General features: G+C 45.2%; 1 long non-coding RNA gene across 1 annotated transcript in view; it reads left to right on the top strand.

Moving 5' to 3' along the window:
- Window positions 1-8,318: 8,318 nt before the first annotated feature.
- Window positions 8,319-9,425, top strand: part of LOC127009105 (uncharacterized) — a 2,446-nt gene continuing 1,339 nt past the window's right edge. The window contains exons 1-2 of the long non-coding RNA XR_007761601.1: window positions 8,319-9,169; window positions 9,317-9,425. The exon at window positions 9,317-9,425 is cut by the window's right edge and continues 264 nt beyond it. This is a non-coding gene — a long non-coding RNA (uncharacterized LOC127009105). The remainder of the gene's footprint in view (window positions 9,170-9,316) is intronic.

The raw sequence follows: 9,425 nt of genomic DNA, 5'->3' as shown, positions 1-9,425 counted from the left end.
TCCTAGAAGGTCCAGACCACAGGTAATGCCAGTACATCGTGTTCACTTGGGTGACCATAAGGACTGCAAACATGGACCTTCTACATACTATATGTATGTAAACATGCTGTTGTACAGTAATTATCAACGTGAAATACGTCTTGCCTCCATGGACCTGTACCATGCTCTTAGTTAATAATCATACTATCTATACATATACACGTACATAACATTCTAATATATAATACAGTGATGGGAGAAATAGGGAGGGACACAAGAGTGATGAGGGAGGCGAGAAGTTAGGGGGAGAAGAGGAGGGATAACGAGAGCGAGAAGGGGGAGTAGTTGTGGCTAGGAATAGTTTGGGAGGGTGCTGGGGGGGGGGCACACTTTCCTTCGAATGCGTCAACATGACTCGTCGGGTTTGTGTTATTTTTCACAAGTAAACTCGTCACATAAGACATATAGTAATGTGGTAGGTTAGCCATAAATTAGGTCCGGGTATTATAGGTAGTGTGCTGAAATATCATACTGATCCAAAGATTCGTTTAGGAGATATTTGCGAAAAACAGCGTTTGTCTGCCGCTGAAATGTATAGTAGTTTGAAGTGACTCCACAGTAGAATGAACCTATATACATACACTGTAAAAAAATTCTGTAAATTTTACAGAAATTTCACTGGCAACCAGCTGCCAAACTTTTTTCTGTAAAATTCACAATTATCTGTAAACAAAAATTTCCGTAAAAATTTACAGCTTTTCTGTAAATGATGTTCCGTAAATTTTACTTTATCCCTGCAAAATATTATAGGATTATTTCTGTATAACATTTACAGGATTACTTGTAAAAGAAAAGGATAAAATGTGTTTCTCAATTTTATTGTATTTTACTAGAATTACAGTAATGGCCAACATTATTTGTAGTTTACAGGAACTTGTGAACAACTTATAGTATCAATTTTTAAGAAATTTATAATTAATTTGATATATTGAGATTATATCCTGAATCAACAGCAATGTTTTTTTTTATGACAACAGTAACCATTTTAAAAGTAAAATGCAGTAATCTCTCCAATATCCATCCTAGTTATAAGCCAAAGGGCCGTCCGGATAGGGCTGCGCCGTAACCGGAAAAGAGTACGGATAATGACTTACTCTCCGAATAGTGACTCTTACCCTCTGGATAGTAACTCTTACCGTCCAGATAGCCAACCGGACAGCTGCCTGGATATGTCCCATTACCAACCTTCCCCTATCCGCCAGTCCCATTACTAATCCTTCCCCTACCCACCAGTCCCATTACCAACCCTTCCCCTATCCACCAGTACCATTACCAACCCTTCCCCTATCCACCAGTCCCATTACTAATCCTTCCCCTATCCACCAGTCCCATTACCAACCCTTCCCCTATCCACCAGTCCCATTAATAATCCTTTCCCTATCCACCAGCCCCATTACCAACCCTTCTTCTATCCACCAGTCCTATTACCAACCTTTCCCCTATCCACCAGTCCCATTACCAACCCTTCCCCGATCCACCAGTCCCATTACGAATCCTTCCCCTATCCACCAGTCCCATTACCATTCCTTCCCCTATCCACCAGTCTCATTACCAACCCTTCCCCTATCCACCAGTCCCATTACCAAGCCTTCCCCTATCCACCAGTCCCATTACCAATCCTTCCCCTATCCACCAGTCCCATTTCCAATCCTTCCCCTCTCCACCAGTCCCATTACCAACCCTTCCCCTATCCACCAGTCCCATTACCAATCCTTCCCCTATCCACCAGTCCCATTACCAATCCTTCCCCTATCCACCAATCCCATTTCCAATCCTTCCCCTCTCCACCAGTCCCATTACCAACCCTTCCCCTATCCACCAGTCCCATTACCAACACTTCCCCTATCCACCAGTCCCATTACCAATCCTTCCCCTATCCACCAGTCCCATTACCAATCATTTCCCTATCCACCAGTCCCAGTACCAATCCTTCCCCTCTCCACTAGTCCCATTACTAATCCTTCCCCTATCCACCAGTCCCATTACCAACCCTTCCCCGATCCACCAGTCCGATTACCAATCTTTCCCCTATCCACCATTCCTATTACCAATGCTTCCCCTATCCACCAGTCCCATTACCAACCCTTCCCCTATCAACCTCTCCCATTACCAACCCTTCCCCTATCCACCAGTCCGATTACCAATCCTTCCCCTATCCACCAGTCTCAATACCAATCCTTCCCCTCTCTACTAGTCCCAATACCAATCCTTCTTCTATCCCCCAGTACCATTACCAACCTTTCCCCTATCCACCAGTCCCATTACCAATCCTTCCCCTATCCTCCAGTCCCTTTACCAATCCTTCCCCTCTTCACCAGTCCCATTACCAACCCTTCCCCTATCCACCAGTCCCATTACCAACCCTTCCCCTATCCATCAGTCCCATTACCAATCCTTCCCCTATCCACCAGTCCCATAACCAATCCTTCCCCTATCCACCAGTCCCATTACCAATCCTTCCCCTCTCCACCAGTCCCATTACCACCCCTTCCCCTATCCCCCAGTCCCATTACCAACCCTTCCCCTATCCACCAGTCCCATTACCAATACTTCCCCTATCCACCAATCCCATTACCAACCATACCCCTATCCACCAGTCTCATTACTAATCTTTCCTTATCCACCAGTCCCATTACCAATCCTTCCCTTCTACACCAGTCCCATTGCCAATCCTTCCCCTATCCACCAGTCCCATTACCAACCCTTCCCCTATCCACCAGTCCCATTACCAACCCTTCCCCTATCCACCAGTCCCATTACCAACCCTTGATTTATCCACCAGTCTCATTACTAATCCTTCCCCTATCCACCAGTCCCATTACCAACCCTTCCCCTATCCACCAGTCCCATTTCCAATCCTTCCCCTATCCACGAGTCCCATTACCAATCCTTCCCCTCTCCTCCAGTCCCATTACCAATCCAGCCCCTATCCACCAGTCCTATTACCAACCCTTCCTCTATCCACCAGTCCCATTACCAACGCAACCCATATCCACCAGTCCCATTACCAACCTTTCCCCTATCCACCAGTCCCATTACCAACCCTTCCTTTATCCACCAGTTCCTTTGCCAACCCTTCCCCTATCCACCAGTCACATTACCAACGCTTCCCCTATCCACCAGTCCCATTACCAACCCTTCCCCTATCCACCAGTCCCATTACCAATCCTTCCCCTATCCACCAGTCCCATTACCAACCCTTACCCTATCCACCAGTCCCATTACCAACCCTTCCCCTATCCACCATTCCCATTACCAATCCTTCCCCTATCCACCAGTCCCATTACCAATCCTTCCGCTATCCACCAGTCCCATTACCAATCCTTCCCCTATCCACCAGTCCCATTACCAACCCTTCCCCTATCCACCAGTCCCATTACCAATCCTTCCCCTGTCCACCAGTCCCATTACCAACCCTTCCCCTATCCACCAGTCCCATTACCAACCCTTCCCCTATCCACCAGTCCCATTACCAATCCCTCTCCTATCCACCAGTCCCATTACCAATCCTTCCCCTATCCACCAGTCCCATTACCAACCCTACCCCTATCCACCAGTCCCATTACCAACCCTTCCCCTATCCACCAGTCCCATTACCAACCCTTCCTCTATCCACCAGTCCCATTACCAATCCTTCCCCTATCCACCAGTCCCATTACCAATCCTTCCCCTATCAACCAGTCCCATTACCAACCCTTCCCCTATCCACTAGTTCCATTACCAACCCTTCCCCTATCCACCAGTCCCATTACCAATCCTTCCCCTATCCACCTGTCCCATTACCAATCCTTCCCTATCCACCAGTCCCACCAACCCTTCCCCTATCCACCAGTCTCATTACCAACCCTTCCCTTATCCACCAGTCCCATTACCAATCCTTCCCCTATCCACCAGTCCCATTACCAACCCTTCCCTATCCACCAGTCCCATTACCAATCCTTCCCTATCCACCAGTCCGAATACCAACGATTCCACTATCCACCAGTCCCATTACCAACCCTTCCCCTATCCACCAGTCCCATTACCAATCCTTCCCCTATTTACCAGTCCCATTACCAACCCTTCCCCTATCCACCAGTCCCATTACCAACCCTTCCCCTATCCACCAGTCCCATTACCAACCCTTCCCCTATCCACCAGTCCCATTACCAACCCATCCCCTATCCACCAGACACATTACCAACACTTCCCCTATCCACCAGTCCCATTACCAATCCTTCCCCTATCCACCAGTCCCCTTACCAACCCTTCCCTTATCCACCAGTCCCATTACCAACCCTTCCCCTATCCACCAGTCCCATTACCAATCCTTTCCCTATCCACTAGTCCCAATACCAACCCTTCCCCTATCCACCAGTCCCATTACCAATCCTTCCCCTATCAAACAGTCCCATTACCGACCCTTCCCCTATCCACCAGTCCCATTACCAACCCTTCCCCTATCCACCATTCCCATTACCAATCCTTCCCCTATCCACCAGTCCCATTACCATTCCTTCCCCTATCCACCAGTCCCCTTACCAACCCTTCCCCTATCCACCAGTCTCATTACCAACCCTTCCCCTATCCAATAGTCTCATTACCAATCCTTCCCCTATCCACAAGTCCCATTACCAATCCTTCCCCTATCTACCAGTCCCATTACCAATCCTTCCCCTATCCACCAGTCCATTACCAATCCTTCCCCTATCCACCAGTCCCATTACCAATCCTTCCCCTATCCACCAGTCCCATTACCAATCCTTCCCCTATCCACCAGTCCCATTACCAACCCTTCTCCTATCCACCAGACCCATTACCAATCCTTCCCTTATCAACCAGTCCCATTACCAACCCTTCCCCTATCCACCAGTCCCATTACCAACCCTTCTCCTCTCCACCAGTCCCATTACCAACCCTTCCCCTCTCCACCAGTCCCATTAGCAATCCTTCCTCTATCCACCAGTCCCATTACCAATCCTTCCCCTATTCACCAGTCCCATTACCAATCCTCCCCCTATCCACCAGTCCCATTACCAAACCTTCCCCTCTCTACCAGTCCCATTACCAACGCTTTCCCTATCCACCAGTCCCATTACCAAACCTTCCCCTCTCCACCACTCCCATTACCAACCCTTTCCCTCTCCACCAGTCCTAATGCCATTTCTTTCCCTATCCACCCGTCCCATTACCAACCTTTTTCCTATCCACCAGTCCCATTGCCAACCCTTCCCCTATCCACCAGTACCATTACCAATCCTTCCCCTATCCACCAGTCCCATTACCAATCTTTCCCCTTTCCACCAGTCCTATTACCAACCCTTCCCCTATCCACCAGTCCCATTACCAATCCTCCCCCTGTCCATCAGTCCCATTACCAACCCTTCCCCTATCCACCAGTTCCATTACTAATCCTTCCCATATCCACCATTTTCATTATCAACCCTTCCCCTATCTACCAGTCGAATTACCAATCCTTCCCCTATCCACCAGTTCCTTTACCAACCCTTCCCCTATCCACCACTCCCATTACCAACCCTTCCCCTATCCACCAGTCCCATTACTAATCCTTCCCATATCCACCTGTCCCATTATCAACCCTTCCCCTATCCACCAGTCCCATTACTAATCCTTCCCCTATCCACCAGTCTCGGTCCCCTGCCATTGAGGGTCCTATAAATCCTTCCCTGCTTACCAGTCAGACGCGCGTGCATTCAGGAGATGGTGCTTTGCGTCCAACTTCCCTAAAAAACCTCACCCACCCTTCCAATCTCTTCCCAGAAACCTTTTATACACTCTTTCATTCTATCTGTGTCCCTGATTTCCTCACCATTTACTTTCACTCACTCCACATTTTCACTATCAGTCATACTCACCCCTCAAGAATTTATACCAGTAGACTGTAGAATGAAGGTGGACCGTGGATGCTGGGCAGTGCTGGCTCCTGGCTGGTTGGCTGGTTGGTCTTCTTCTTCAGTGTTTTAGGCGGCTGGTTAGGCATTGGGACCACGGCCTTCAAAGCCCCGGCGGTACAGGTTACTTGTTCCTGTGGTTGTGGTGGAGATGGGCTGGTTGGTAGTCGCGTCTGATATGGGTACTCAGGCGCCGCGCTCTTGCTCTTGCTCTTGCTGTACAGGTGACCCGTTAGAGAGTTGCACATCAGGATTTGCATGTACTTCTGTTTCTTTTCTTCTCATCATACTTCCTTAAAATTTCATACTACTAAATGTATCAACTAAGATAACAAGATATATTACTTACCTTGCATATGTTTCCCCCGAGTAGAATATTCCATCTCTTGCAGTTACAGGATCGAGGTACTCGATCGCTCGATCCTTATTTAGGAGCCAAAATAACCTTGCGTCACCGAACTATATAGAACGTCCGAGATTTTTCAAGTTAATTTTGAATAATTTTCATCATCACCGTAGGTAAATGTATATGATAAACGGGCATTAACATAAAAAAGCGATACCTGGCAAGTTTTGAGTATCGATGCCAGGTGTCACAATAAGCAATATGCATGCCAAATAACATGAAACCCCCCCCCACTTAAAACGTATTTTCATGGCTATTGATGGATTAGCAACTAATAAGTTTTACGGTCCAAGTATTTCATGAAGCATTACATCGAAGACAACCGCTTAGCAACGAAGAAAAAATTGCAACATTTACAGTCACCATGTATCTCGAATTACAGTATTCTATCTGTATTTCATTCCATCATGATAAAATACTATTTAGATAATATGAAGGGTATTCGTGTCTCAGCACACAGTCAATATTGCATTCCAAATGTTAACAAAGCCTCAGTCAAGAAAATCAAGCCATCGCATGCAAAATGCATGTCACATATAACAGTCGGATCTGTATTCTCGGTTACAGTTATTTCCTGTTGGTGTTTACGGGAAAAGTACTGTAAAAACAACAGATTTGTTGTACAGTGTTGGTTCAGTCGACGTAAAACTGGTTTCAGACGACTCCCTACCCGTTTGAAATGGCTCTGTAGTCGAATGAACCTTGTTTGAAGTTTTTGGTGTTTCTGAACAAAGACTATAAAAGAAAGACAGGAAAGCTTCTATCTAAAAGCGATAAAGAAAATGTGAGGCAGATTTAGACCAGCAGCGCCATCTGTTGGGCTTACGCCAAACTATATCAAGTTCGTCGTCTGCAGGTGTACGGTCTCCTTTTCATCTTCTTGTGACCTTATCGCTTTGTAGTTTGTATCATATGCGTAATCTTATTTTTGACATTATGTATGAACAATATTTATTTTTTCATCATTCATTATGTATTATATGATTATTATATGCTATCTTTCATCAGTGGTGGGTGGTATAACCACAAAGACCATAGTTCATGAAGTGTAATTTTTTTACACACACACACACAGCTATTTACTTAACTAATTAGTGTATTTTGGACAAAGAAACAATGATATAACAAATCTTTGCTGGCATGTAGATATATGGCACGTATTGTGCATTATAGAAAAGGCATGAACACAGACACACAAGCAAAAGAAAATAATGAGAAAGAAATATTGGTCTCATAATTATACACAAAGTAAAGAAAGATAATAGGGCAGTAATAATCTCAAGAATATAAGAATAAGAATAATAAAGAAAATTACACATATAACAAATAGACAAGTACAGTCACTTAGAAAAGTTACATAATACTAGACCATATAAATTGGTTTATACCTTTCTTACACAAGGACATAACTTAAAGAAGAAGAGTAAAGCAAACATATATAACATGCAGAACTTATAGATTATCTGAAGTACACAGTGCAGCAGGAGGTGCTCATTGGTCTCCTCGACGGTCCTGCACCAGGGGCAGTGACTCCTTGTGCTGTGAGGGTCGGGGGCCAGGCGCAGGCGGTGGAGGTGAGCGTGTGTGGCCCAGGCGGAGGTGTGTCAGGTATTCCGTGCCAAAGGTAAACAAACAGACTTGGGGTCTTGGTCTTGGTCCTGGGTGTCGATATTACACTTATGCCACCTAGCGAGCCGACGCCAGCTGCTCACAGAGTTTCGTTCAGCTTTCCTGTCTTTCTTTTATAGTCTTTGTTTCTGAATCTGACTATAGAGTGTTTGACGTTTCGCTTCCCGTTTTCTATATACTTTACTGGTGAAACACCTGTGCAGCTCACCACGGCCTTATCAGTCACTTCCTTGCTACACATAAACGCAGCTCATCAACGCGTTTACACCATGGAGTTCTCTATTGAAATGGACGAGGTGGAAGAGTTTCTGCTGTTAAAAAAAATATCCAGTGCATGTTGGAAACGACAAGGGAAAAAAAAGCAAATTTTCGAAGGAAGTGTCGGGCATTCGTTATCCAAGACGATCGCCTAAAACTTGTCCATAAGCCGAACAGGAGAGATTTAACAGGTGAGTAGTATATTCGTGTAGAAACGAAAAGCGAAATGGTGTAATGGCCTATAGTTTAATATTTTTACATATGATTGCAGAAGTTCGCTTCCTTCGGGTGATTAAGGATCGCCAATACCAGCTCGACATTGTGCTGGCCAGTCACCGAGGAGCTGACAGCGACGAAGCTGTTGCTTTGGGAGGCCACGTTGGTAGGGATAAGGTCATCGATCGCATAATGCTTAGATATTGGCGCAACGTTACATCTGATGTAGTTGAAACCATCAAAACTTGGTCACGGTGCCAAAAAGCCAGTACTTTGTTTAAGAAAGTTTACCCGAAACTGCACAGTATCCCAATTAAGCCTCGAAACATGTACCAAATTGGCATAGACCTATGTTCATTGACAACGTGAGTTTGGTTTTACACAAATTGTATATAAGTACAATACTACTATTGTTATTTATACTATTTATACTTTTATGTAAGTTAATTTTGGCATGATTTCAACTGTGTATTTTTTGAGGTCCTCCAACGGTCATGTCGCCATTGTGATGGCCGTTTGTTATTTTTCCAAGTGGATTGAGGCTCGCCCTTTAAAATCGAAGGAAGCTGTAGAAGTGGCTCGGTTCCTGTACGATGACATTCTCTGTCGTCATGGATGTGTTGCCATACAGATCAATGACCAGGACAGAGAGTTTGTGAACTCAGTCTCAGCAGAGCTCCACACGCTCACAGGAACAACGCAAATAATCACATCTGCTTATCATCCTCAAGTAAGTATTTATCATAATATTATAATGATGACATTTGTTTGTTTGTGCTTGTTCTTTCCCCTGTTTGAAAGCAATGCATTTTTTGATCATGTTGAAAAATACCTATATATTTTTCCAACAAAAAAATTACCGATTTGTTAATTTCAGGCCAATGGATTAGTCGAGCGCAGCAACCGAACAGTTCAAAATCTTCTCCTTCGAACTCTGAGTGATCGATATGAAAACTGGGACAAATATTTGCACGACGTCTTATTTG

The sequence above is a fragment of the Eriocheir sinensis genome, chromosome 4, assembly GCF_024679095.1.
Source record: "Eriocheir sinensis breed Jianghai 21 chromosome 4, ASM2467909v1, whole genome shotgun sequence".
Taxonomy (NCBI): Eukaryota; Metazoa; Arthropoda; class Malacostraca; order Decapoda; family Varunidae; genus Eriocheir; species Eriocheir sinensis.
This window is presented reverse-complemented; position numbering and strand designations above follow the sequence as displayed.